General features: G+C 44.4%; 1 protein-coding gene across 2 annotated transcripts in view; it reads left to right on the top strand.

Annotated features, from left to right (window-relative positions):
• SAR1B (secretion associated Ras related GTPase 1B) overlaps positions 1–12,542 on the top strand; it is a 543,089-nt gene that overhangs the window by 155,994 nt on the left and 374,553 nt on the right. The window lies entirely within an intron of this gene.

The raw sequence follows: 12,542 nt of genomic DNA, 5'->3' as shown, positions 1-12,542 counted from the left end.
CACCAGTTCCCAACCTTGTTTTTCCTTTCCCCTATGGAGAGTCGTCTGGATCCCCGGATGGAGACAGATTATGCAAACTTCCAGACAAGACCTGACGCTTTGAGATCACCACAGTGGTGATACAGCGCAGTATAAAATGTCTCTCACCTAAAATAAGCTTTTATCCAGGTTCCCTTTGCCAAACTCGGTATAGGAGACCAACTCAATCATATAATGTTTTAGATCCTCTAAACACAGTCAGGATTGAAATTTCATGGGCATACTTTCCTAATATACAGGCACACATATACCAGGATCTGACCGCCTCCTTGCTGTTACGTCTGTCACTGTCTACAGCACCCAACTTGGATTCTTATTTGGCATGATCCTTGACCCATCTGGCTTTTCTTTTCTTCCCTTTCCCTCTTTCCATGTTGTATTTGTGGCATTCACCTGTATATGACCACGTTGTTGTTCTGTCTCTTCTGTCAGTTGGTTCAACACTCCCAGGTTCTCCCCTTGGTGATCTTGGACATGTTTAAAACTTTATTTGGTGAAGAAGCCTCAACACTTCAAGGGCACGCTTGAGCACATCTGGAGTCCATCATACAACCATGCGCTGACTAATTAAAGTACCTCTCATCGGTGTACTTTTAAAGGCCTCTGCACTCAGTTTGATCCATTACCAAGGATTTACATACACACCCCTACTTCTGCAATCCAACACCTCCCCCCAGCCCTCTTGTACCTCTGTAATTGATTTCCTTTTAATTTCTACCCATCTCCTGCTTTGACTATCCTTCCACATCTTTGCCCTCTGACCCCGCACTAAGATCACGGTAAGGTTACTTCTGGTGGGGCCACCCTACTACACCAAGTCCCTGCACAGTAAAACCACTATGGTGGTAGTGGGCATGCTACAAAAGCTTATTAACATAGCATGAGAGTCATTGGTTTCTTGGCGCTTGAGCCGGATGGTAGACAAGGAAGGAAGTTAATGGAGTTTGCGCGGCAAACATTAGTAGGAACAGAGAATTTCTAGAGGGAGAGAAATCTGGCAGAAAAAGACCAGAACAAAGAACTTACTGCCACCCCTATGAGTGAATCAGTATTTGGGAACTGGGATCAGCATACGGCCAGAGGGACCGCTGGAGACTAGGAGGAGACTAAAAAGCTATTCTTTTATAGCCAGACGAACCAGTGCTGCTCAAGAGGCAGAAGAAAGCAATATAAAGGGGTTTAAACTGCTCACATAGTTTAAAATCTGAAGCCAATGTATTTTGGCATGGTTTGCAAGGTTGGTGGCGAAGTGAGAACAAAGCCCAAAGCTGAAGCAGAGTTCCATAGGATTTCAAGATGGCTCCTATAGGTGGAAGGAGGACAAAGGCAAAGGGAGTTTGCATAGTCCTCGCAGAATTCTATTTATTTAAGCTAATGATGCAGAAATAATTCAAAGCTATCTGACACAGCAGGGGCAGTTTTTGGTAACACGATGAGGAAACCTGCCCAATCTGTGGAACTAAAAGGGGATTGTGTCACTTTAAAGCCTACATTTGTAACAGCAGGACCTGGTAAAGGGCGGTTGCCCATACATAACCGGGGGCTCCATAGGGTGATGGAGCCAGCAAAGTCGGTCACCTCAGTTTTATCGGAGTTCATGATGAGGGACTACAACTACTGTCTATCCAGTGTGTGTGTGCCAGTACCTGATAGTCTGGGTAGGATTGGGTCTTCCACAGCGGGGTGACATTGTTGTAAACCCAAACAGAGACAGAGTGTCTGAGGCTCTTAGTGAGTACACTCAAACGCCCTCTCCTGTCCGGTCCACAAATACGATAAATGGTTCTAGTGGTTTCAGGGGTTCTGGGTCAGTATCATCTGATTAAGGTCTAGAATGACAACAATACGTAATGAGTGGTACACTTAAGGTAGCCTCTCTCGCTCCCCCATGGTCAGATACCCCAAGGACTTCTACTTACATGAAGTAGTGTGGACCTAGCTGCGAAGAGTCTTGATATTAAAGGGGCAAGGTGAAAACTGGAGTCAAGGATACTCTCTAAGAGACGTTTGCCTGGCTTTCCGTAAACTAAATAAACGTACTTGATTCCAAACTCGTGGTCACTGGATACTGGCTCTTCGGCAGTTGATCGGACGGAGGACGTGGGGTGAGGATTTATTTTATACTCCTACCTGCTACTGGGTATGATTGGACTTCCCTTTTCCTTGTGCGAACATCCCGGGTCTGACCCTGTCCCAAATACGCCATCTTGGGTATAGGCGCCAGGCTGTGGGATGTTTCCTGCTCTGCTGGAAGCGGGTTGGTTGCTGACGCTGGCTAGAAGCAGCCACGGGCTGCGGGAGGCCCCCGCGATGCGGGGAGTATGTCTGTTGCCGCGGCCCGCCCTGTGGGAGACGAGGAGTCACGGCCTCCGGAGCTGATTTCACCGCGGAGTGGGCATCTTGGCGTGCTGGTAAGTTTCTAACAGTGAGAATGTAGTTATTCAAGACAGTGCTTACTTTGTAAAAAAAAAAGAGAAAAAGAAATAAATACCAGGGCAAATATTTTTTAGCACTCCTGTGACACTGCAGGTGGGAAGTTCCCCACCACTGCCACCATCCATACCTGCTCCTCACAGTGTCGACATCGTTGGGGTTTCACTACAGCTCGCACCTGCTCATTGTGGATGATGGATGCACTATCACCACTCCATAATTAAAGTGAGTCTGAGACCATAAGTGCCGGGGCTCAAGTGACAGGGCTGAGCCCTGGCAACCCCCCACACCCTCACACAAAGTGAGCACTGATTCAAGATTAAAACTGGGAGACTGGCGCCCAAATCCTCCTCCAGACAGAAGAGGAGTAGAGTTTTATCTGCATTCGTATAGAAAGTAAAATCAAAGGACCCAGCAAGGAGTTGAACATAAAGTGTAACGGTGAGAGAGAGGGAACCCTGTGGGACAGCAGAATTTAGAGGGTAAAAGTAGGAAGAAAAACAATGGATAGAAAGAGATTGAGAGCAGCCAGATCAAAACAATGAAAGCCATGTAATCGCACTACCATGTGTGGTGTGTTGGTCACTTCCATACTGTTGGCTGTCTCATCAGACAGTGATCTGTTAATGTCAGTCTGGACTGAGGCAATCCTATTGCAGCTTTAGCTTTAGTTTTACAATCTCATTTGAAATGCACATTAGAATTGCTGCGGTTGAGGGGCGGGAGTTGTAAGTACAATGGAAGACAGGCACAGGAAGTGGTAGAACACACATTTGTATTTTGTATTTTTATATCTTGAAACCAAACCATTTCACTGTTTATACGATTGAAGGCAAATGGGGGAAGGTAGGGGAAGAGATCGTCCACTATGATCTGGACCATTACCACCCACACCATTTCTTTATTAATGTGTACGCCCCATCCCAATTGCAGTTAGCAGGATAGAAGCCAAGGAATAGTGTGGAGAGTAAGGCTAAGAAGCACTGCACGGTCTAAATGAGCCTTCAGGATAGGAGACGTGGAGTGAGGGCAGCAACTGCCAGTTGCAGAGGTGAGTGACAGTGTCTCCCACACAACCACTGCTGGATTGGCTCAATCGTAAGTGAGGGAAGAGGGTATCCCACTCTTGTGCAATTTATATGGCTAAGTGGTTTGGAATAGAAGCTTAGAATGAAGGTTGTATGTTTTTTTTCTGCACAACTGAGTGTGAATGTATAAAGAAAAGGTAATATGTTGCTTTAAGACCTGAGGGAGGGTACCAATTTGTGTGATGATGGAGAGCAATCATACTCCCATCGTAGAGTAATCCTGAATGATCGGTCTCCCAGCAATGGTGCTTATGGAGGGTTTGATTGGCTAATACTTGGGGGAGCTTAAGGTGTGACCTCAGTGTGGTAGAGATCCATAGTGTCTGCAGTATAAATGACCCTTGATTGGTGAAGAGTACTTGTCAGGACAGGACTTTTTCTCTCCACCCTGCCGAATTTATGAAGACTTGTGACCTGGTTGAGGGCCTTGGGATTCCTGGCTACATGTGCAGCCAGTGAACGTGGGCCTCTGCCAAGTCATGTTTCGGCGCCCTTTAAGGATTGATGCGTGTAGGAGACTTGCCCAGGCTAGGCCAGCGGGCTTGTCGGTGTGAGGAAGATGGTATAGTTTGCAGCTACTTTTGAAAATCCTTATTACCACACAAATATGTTTTCCTAGGCATACACATTCCACTACCTTACCCTAGTTCTTTCTAAGTGGTAATTCTGATCCTTCATATATACACTAAAACATATTTATCGATTATCCATTGTAATATTGCGCATCATACCTCCAATAAGTATCTACCCATTTCCTTTCTAAGCCTAGTGAGGTTTTATATAGCCATACAATGTTGTTATAGACACACTTGCATTTATCTGTACCAGTCATTAGGATTGATGCAATTCTCTGCTTTGTAATTTTATTCCAGTGGCCTTTACGCAACAAACGGATGGTCAACAGACATCACATTCCTAAAAATGAAAAATGTATTCACTTTCACTCGATATATATTCCAAATTAAATTCTATTACGTTTTTTATACACAAACTACAGTAATTCTTTCGAAACGCCAAAGAAATGCACAAGGAGGAGAAAAGAGAAAATACACTCCTCACACTCTTAAAAACAAAAAATAAAAAACACAAGGACTCAATCTAATGCCCCACAAAGCCTTGGCACCTTTGCCCAGTGTTACAGTTCCAATTCCAGTCTCCACTTGGTAGTCTAGACAAGACCCAGCTTTTTTTTTTCTACTCCCATTAATTTGCGACTTGAACCCCTCCCCATCACCTATATCGGCCACTCCCATCTACCGTTGGTTTTACAAAAACATTTTAATTGACCGATATACAACCAAGTCAATAGGTCTTTCTGTTCTGGTCTTAATATCCTATGTCTCTCATTTTTGGTGAATTTGTGTCCATTCTCCTTCCACGTTCCTCATTGAATTATTTAACACATTAGCCTTTCCCTGAATAACATATCCTATTTTTTGATGAGCCACTCTTTCTTAGATGGAATTTCGGCCTTTTCAAATGCATACTTTTGCTGCCATGATCGTGTTATGTACCATGTGGCCCAGACCTTGTGTTTCCTTCCCTTCCTCCCAAATTCTGATACGCATCAGCATTGGGATTTTCATTCGTTGAATTCCGCTGAGTTCCTTAATACACATTGACACTTTGCTCCAGTATATCTGAATTTGTTTACCACATATGCCAAAAGCTCACAGCCTCCTTACACCACCTCCAGCAAAACAAGATATTCCCAGAAATGCTTTTGGATAACCTAAGGGGGGTGTCATGCCAACTCTGTAAAAGGTTCACTGCCTGTATCTTACACCGTTTAGTTAACAACACCTGAAATGCCTTGCTGATAATTAGCTAGGACCTCTGTTGTCTCCTTTCTATGTCCTGCTCCCATTGGCTCCGACCCCTCCCAGGTTCCGTAGGTTCTGCTGAGAGAATGTCCTGATACATACAGGTTTTCTGTCCCTTACCATCCCTATGTGTTATCGGAAGGTGTTCAAATGGTGTTCAAACCGGTGTTCAGTCATAATATCGAAAAAAAATGTCGAAAGACAATAATTTCGAAAAAATAATGTTGAAACTTTTTTGGGGAATTCTTTCTTTTTTTATTTATATATATTTTTTGGGGTTTCGCGAGTACAAAAAAGGTGAAAACAAAAAAAAATAAAAGAAAGGGGGATTGGGGGGAACCCCCCTTTTCGAATAAAAAACGTAGTGAAAAAAGTTTTTTTTTTGTTTGACATTTTTTCGAAATGATGACTTTCAACATTTTTGTATTCGATATTATCACTATAAACCGTTCAAACCCCTTGTAGGTTGTTCCCCCATTTAGAGTCTGTTAATGCTCCTCTGATGTACATATTTGAATACTGACAGTGGTCCTATGTTCAGCAATTCACTCAGTTGGTTCAGACTCCAATAACTGCTTCCATTCCACATCTGCTCTTTCTAACCCCACTTTGAACCACCCTTGGAACCACAGGGGTTCATGTATTCAATCCCTTATGGGAGGTGCCCCGATGAAGCTCAAGGGTGAGCGCATTGAAGAATGCCACCTACTATTACTATTTTCTTTCCATAGGTCCCACAACACTGCTGGCAGCTGAGGTAACACCCTTCTCGATATCCTATTCTGTGGTACACGTAACCATTCTCCAAGAGAACCCGACGCCAAGACGGCAGTCTCCAGGTGTACCCATCTCTGCGTCAGAGTGGTCCACCATCTCCCTCACTTGGACTCCCTATAATATGTATGCAGATCAAGGAAATCTACACCCACTTCTCCTTTGGCAAAATGGGTACATCGTATTCCATTCTTGGATTAGCGCTTCCCTAACTCCCCATTTTAATACAGCTCCTTTAACCATGTTTATCAAAACGATTGTGACACTTTAATGGTCAGCATCTGAAAGAGGTACTACAATCATGGCAATATGTTCATCCTAAAGGAGTTCAGCCTTACCATCCACATAAGGGAGGCCCTTTACAACCTTGCGATCTGTTCCAACAAAGCCAAGTCATTTCTCTGAAATAGCATGTGCAAGCCTCTGGGTATATGCACCCCCAGATAGTTTACCCCTGTCTCCAAAACATCAAATGGGAAGCCACTCAAAAGGTCCTGTCTTCTCAGGTCACTGTCCAATGCGCAAGACAATGGATTTACTAAGATTTACCTTTAAAGCCTGACAAATACCCATATTTTCAGCTCTTCCATAATAATTGGGATCAATGTATTTGCTTCATTAAAATATAATGGCACATCATCCACGAAGAGGCTGATCTTGTATTCCCTGCCATTGATTGTGAAACCTTTCATTGCACGATTGCTTATAATGCTCTCAATCGAGGACTCCAGTGCTAGGGCATAAAATCATTGCAACAAAGGGCAACCTTGTCACCTGCATATCTGAAGGACGAAGTGGCCACATACAACTTTGGCTGGTCATTAGGAGGACGAGGATGTTGGGTTGACATTTTCACTTGTTATGTATTAAATGATTAGAAATGCCTAACTTTCCCTATTGCTATCTGGGTGTTCCCAGCCTATATAAATAACTGCAGTGTTACTCTGTCATCAGGAAGTCCTCAAATGAAAGTCTGCTGTCCAAAGAACCAATTCTAATTGACCCTACCACTATTCTAATGAAATGAGGTCAGGAGAATGTCTCCCTTCTGATTGTCTTTTCTTGCAATCTTTCTCCTTTGCTTAAAGCTTCTTAGTAGTAGGCTAACTTTAAATGGTATCTTGTCGCCTCCAGTACTAGTTTGTGTAACTCTTTCACAAGTTCTTTGGGCTTTCCCTCCTCTTTGGGGATTTTCTTCCAGGAATCCCTTTTAGCTCTGTCTTATCCTTTGCTCCAGACTGATGTGCTTTTGGTACTCCTGCAATATATACTTTGGTAGATGGGAGATGCCTTATTGGTAGTTAATGTTCCCCCTCTACGGTATTGGATTGTTTTGTTTATCTTTTCCCTTATGGACTTCACTTGCCGTTACTTCATAGAGTTCTCTTTCTCTCAGTAGATTATTCTCTCTCTCTGATTTGACCCCCTCTTCTCAGGGTATTTTTGCCCCAATCTTAATGCTCTCTCTTCCCACTCTTATTGTGATTCTCTTTCTAACATTATCATTTCATCAAATTGACTGTCTCATCAGTTGTGTCTCTTGTTACATAGCAAATCCTCAGTGGCCTCTTGGGTCTTCCGTTCGACGTGTTACCAGGGGATCTGCAGGGACACGTCTCTGGGACCTCGGCTCGCTCTGTTTCTCTTCGGCTGTTTCAGTTCTTTGCTTTTTTTTTGTTTTCTCCTGCGTCCCGCTCTCGGTCCTCTCCCTCTGCATGGACAGGTACCAATGCAGGTAAACAGGCGGTTCTCTGATTTCTCAGCGTAGTAGTTTCTGTGCCGTTGGACCGGCACCCTGCCCACCATGAAGTCGTCGTGGTCAAGCCACCACAGGGATTTGGGCTCCCTTCTCCTCGACCTCTCTCTCCGTACCAACGCCGGACTTGCAGCGTTTTGCTCTTGCTCTCAGAGCAAATCTGAAAGTCGCAGGCTCTGCGGCTCTCCTTGGTTCCACCTCTCTCAGGTTTGATGCTGTCATATGCATCTCTCTGCTTCGCCTCATCTCGGCATGTGCTTGACCTCTAGACTCCTCCTCTCAATTAAATGAAGGTCTTCTTTTAAAGAGACAGATCTTCTTTAATGTTTGTAACAGGGTAAGAGTGGCTATTGAATGAGATTTCGGTAGTGGAACAAAAATATAAAAATACAGATTCGTAGGAAACTCGTAACCCTTAAGGGTCAGCTCAATATATTGAATGTCAACAGAGCGGAACAATCTTTGCTGAACCTGATGAGCACGTTTTACTAGTGGTCCAAAAAAAACAAATAAATTGCTGGCTATAGCACTGACGTCCAAAAAACTCAAGGGGCAGATTAAAGTGCTAAAATACTCAAGAGATGTGTATACAAATGATGCAGATGGCATTGTGGAGGCCTCCCGGAGTTGCTATGAGAAACTCACCTGCAGATACGGTGGTGGAGCACGTCCCCAAAGACTATATAGACGCTGCATCACTTAGGCGCAAAACGCAATAAAGGCAAGAACTAGTTTACACCATTACTGTGAAAGAAGTTATCTGTGCCATCAAGCCGTTAAAGCTCAACAAGGCCCTGGGGCCGGATGGTCTGACAAATCTTTACTATAGAACATTTTGAGGGTCATTCATTAAATCCTTGACTAACCATTATAGTTCCTTCCTAACTTCGGGAGTCATATGGGATACAATGAATCAGGCCATGATAAGCATGATCTGTGGGTCCTACCGCCCAATTGCTCTTTTAAACACAGACGAGAAGATTTTTTCTAAAATGTTAGCAATGAGGCTACAAAGAGTGCTTCCTGGCTTGATTCATTCAGATCAAACAGGCTTCATAGTGGGCAGCCAGACATTTGATAATATCCAGAAACTCGTCCACCTAATAGATAAAACAAGGAGATATAAAAAGGAACAAACTTTATTGCTTTGTTTAGACACAGAGAAAGCCTTTGACAGGGTCAATTGGGCTTTCCTTTAAGAGGTGATGAGGGGGATTGGGTTGGGCTCCACTTGAATCAATTGGATGGAGGCCATAAATAATCGGACTACAGTGAGAATTCCAGCTAAGTGTCCGCTCCGCCTCGTTAGTGATGGGTAGGGGAATGAGGCAAGGTTGTCCCTTGGTCCCCTCCTCTTTGCAATGGTAATGGAGCCGTGTGCACAGAGGGTGAGTGCATGGACAGATATCCAGGGAATACGTTTTGGAGGGACAGAGTATAAAACTGCTCTGTTTTCAGACAATGTAATTCTTTCCCTGCACAATCCCCTTCACTCTCTGCCGGCAGTGCAAGAGGATCTTGGCAGTTATGGACAGGCCTGGAGGTTTTAAAGCCAACCTTGACAAGTCTGAGATTTTTAACTTAACTATGCCCTCGACGTTGTGTAATAGTCTTAAGACAGACCTGCCATTTCATTGGGCCAGATATAGTATTAAGTATCTGGGTGTACGACTCACCACGGATTTGGGCAAGCTATAAAGTATAAATTACTATACTAAAATAGAACAAATTAAGGCTGACCTGCAGAGATGGAGCACAGGCACCTTCTCCTGGTTTGGACGGATTAATGTCTTAAAAATTAATGTACTTCCTCGCCTTTTATATTTCGTTCAGGCCCTCCCTGTGAAAATCCCCAGACAGACGCTCTCAGAGCTGCAGAGCGCAGCCACAGCCTTCATTTGTAAAGGGAAGAGAGGTAGAATGGCGAGCTCCATATCGAGTGCTGGTACAGAATGAGGGGATTGCAAGCGCCGGATCTATGTCAGCTCAGCTGCGATAGTGAAGGAATGGTGCCATACAATATCCGAAACGCAGTGGTGGACTTTGGACACTGCAGTTGCTGGCATCCTTTTATGGAGAGTGCTCTGGCAACCAAAAGGTAATACAGCAGCATCAATTTATAGGAATATGGTAACAAAGACCGTGTTTGAGACATGGGTTGCAATGGCCACATGGGGAACCTAACCACGTTCCCTTTGCTGTTTACGCTGATAGACGACAACCCAGATTTCAAACCAGGCATGCAGGGGTGGAGGGAAAACAAATGATGGTGCATAGCTGATGTGTTTATCAAAGGGGTGATTAAATCATCATGGAGTGCATAAGGACTACAAATTCAAGGAAAGCAACCGATTCCAGTACTTTCATCTGCGCCACTGGGTGGAGGGCAGTGTAGTCAAAGAAGACCCTACCAGGGAATTGCTACCATTTGAGAAGTTTGTAACCAAAGTGAATGCTACCAGAGGGCTCATTTCTGCTATTTACAGCCTCCTGCTTGAAATGATGCGTGGGAAGAGATAGGCTTACATGAGCGCAGTATCGGGTAATATTATCCCCATAAATAATGTCGCCATACATATAGTCGCCGGGAAACGGGGATCATTTATGGGGTAAATGGGAACAGGGGTGGTGGGGGGGGTTCCCCGCAGGTGCCATATGTTAAGATCGCCACTAAAAACTGCACCATTCTTGTATGGCGACATTTTGCAGGTATATTAATACACAGAACCATGAGCGCTTGGGGGGAAAAAGACTTGGGGAGGACCATCTCTGACAAGGAATGGGAAGGTATTTGTGGAGAACCAAAAAAGCAGCATCCACAGTACAGTTAAAGGGGGCAGTCTATAAAGTGGTGTTAAGGTGTACTTGACACCGAATAGATTGCTTTATATCCGGACTCAACAGGAGCTTGCTGAAGAGACTGTGGGAGCAAAGGGACAATGATGCACATATGGTCGGAATGCCCAAGAGTTAAACCATTTTGGGAGGAAGTACTCGCCTATGCATCTGAATCATGGAACACTCTTTTCCATGTGATCCAGGCCTGGAACTATTAGACATCCCAGACAAAACTCACTGCCCCTTATACTCAATTGAGGGTAAGATAATAACAATATTAATTCTTGCTGCAAAGATGGTGATAGCAGCCAATTGCAAAAGCAAAGATACTCCCCATATCAACCTTTGGTGGACTAGGTTATGGTCTATCATAGCGATGGAAAATATCTTTGCAGACCTAAGGGGTGAGAGTGAGGTTTAAAACTCAAAGTGGGGGTCATTACTGCCATTTATGACATCTGAATTTTATATACAATACCTGCACCCACAGTCTTAGGGCACTGAACCTGTTTGGCACCTTGAACCTATGATCTGTCCTACCTGGGCCGTTGGGAACTTGAGGAATACAAGCCAGCCAGGCTCCCTATGCTGGAACTTTTCGAGTTTAACTTTTTGGGTTTCATTCTAGATTTGACTCTGCATGGTGGGTGGGGGATTTCTGGGGTATGGGGTTGTTCGGGAGGGGGGAAAGGTATGTTGTTGTTAGTAGTGGGATGGGACTGCTTAACTTGTACTGTGTTTTTCTTGCGTGTTAGCAATATTCCATGCCAGTAATGCGTTGTTAATCTTAAAATCAATAAAAATTGCTTTGGAATTCTTTGTTTTAACTGTGCCTTCAGTCAAGTCTCTGAATGGTATACTGTCCTTCACATTGGATAGTCCCATGTGTGCCACCATGGGGAATATGTTAGGGAGTTCCTCACAGAAACTGGAGTACTTGTCCCCTAACGGGGAGTCTTTCCCAGAGAGGTCCCACTTGCCCAGACCCCCAGGGAGGTTCTTGCGAAATGGGCTCACCTCCCTAGCCTCAAATGGCGAGGCTACCCCCTGGGGAGAAGGAACTAATTCCCTCAGTTCAGCACACCAACCTAGCCAACGGCTAGGGATAACTTGCCACTACCCACTTCATCCAATTCTGCCTGAATCCCGCGCTCTCCGTAACTAACACCTAGCTGACACGTCAAACACCTTTTCAGTGTCCTGTGATCTTGTGACTGAATCGGCAGCCTACACCCTAGGCAACACCTTCCGATGCACTGTTTTGTGTACATGGTCTCTACCCTGCCTTCCCCTGACAAAACCCAACTGATAGAAATTGGACCATCTGGGTAGCACTAAATCCAATCTGTACGCCAATATTCTTGTCAATATCTTGGCATCGATAATTTGTGTGTGAGGTGGCAAAGGCAATGGTATTCAGCAGAAATATTGGTCTGTATGCTTTACAAAGGGACATATCCTTCCTCTCCAACAATAGAACCACTATCAGGGCCTTTCAGAAAGGTGGGTAATATGCACCTCACACACACATTTCAAAGTGGTGTGTCTCGGTGTCATTTATCTTTAGAAACTGGGAAATCTCTTCCCCTAAAAACTCTTTGAAAACATTATCCTTCAACAGTATAACATTGCAACACAATCTGGGCCCATCCCACTAATACCATCTCATGATCTGACCATGTCGTGATCTTCACTCCAGACCTATACCTATACCTGTCACTTTCGTTGTCGGAGCTTCCGCTCAGAGGAGAACGGGAGGGGGCCTGCTGCGGAGGCCGCTGAAAAGATGAG

The sequence above is a fragment of the Ambystoma mexicanum genome, chromosome 3p (genome assembly GCF_040938575.1).
Source record: "Ambystoma mexicanum isolate Mex_15411 chromosome 3p, UKY_AmexF1_1, whole genome shotgun sequence".
Classification (NCBI taxonomy): Eukaryota; Metazoa; Chordata; class Amphibia; order Caudata; family Ambystomatidae; genus Ambystoma; species Ambystoma mexicanum.
The sequence above is the reverse complement of the archived record's forward strand: the minus strand, read 5'-3'. Positions and strand labels throughout refer to the sequence as shown.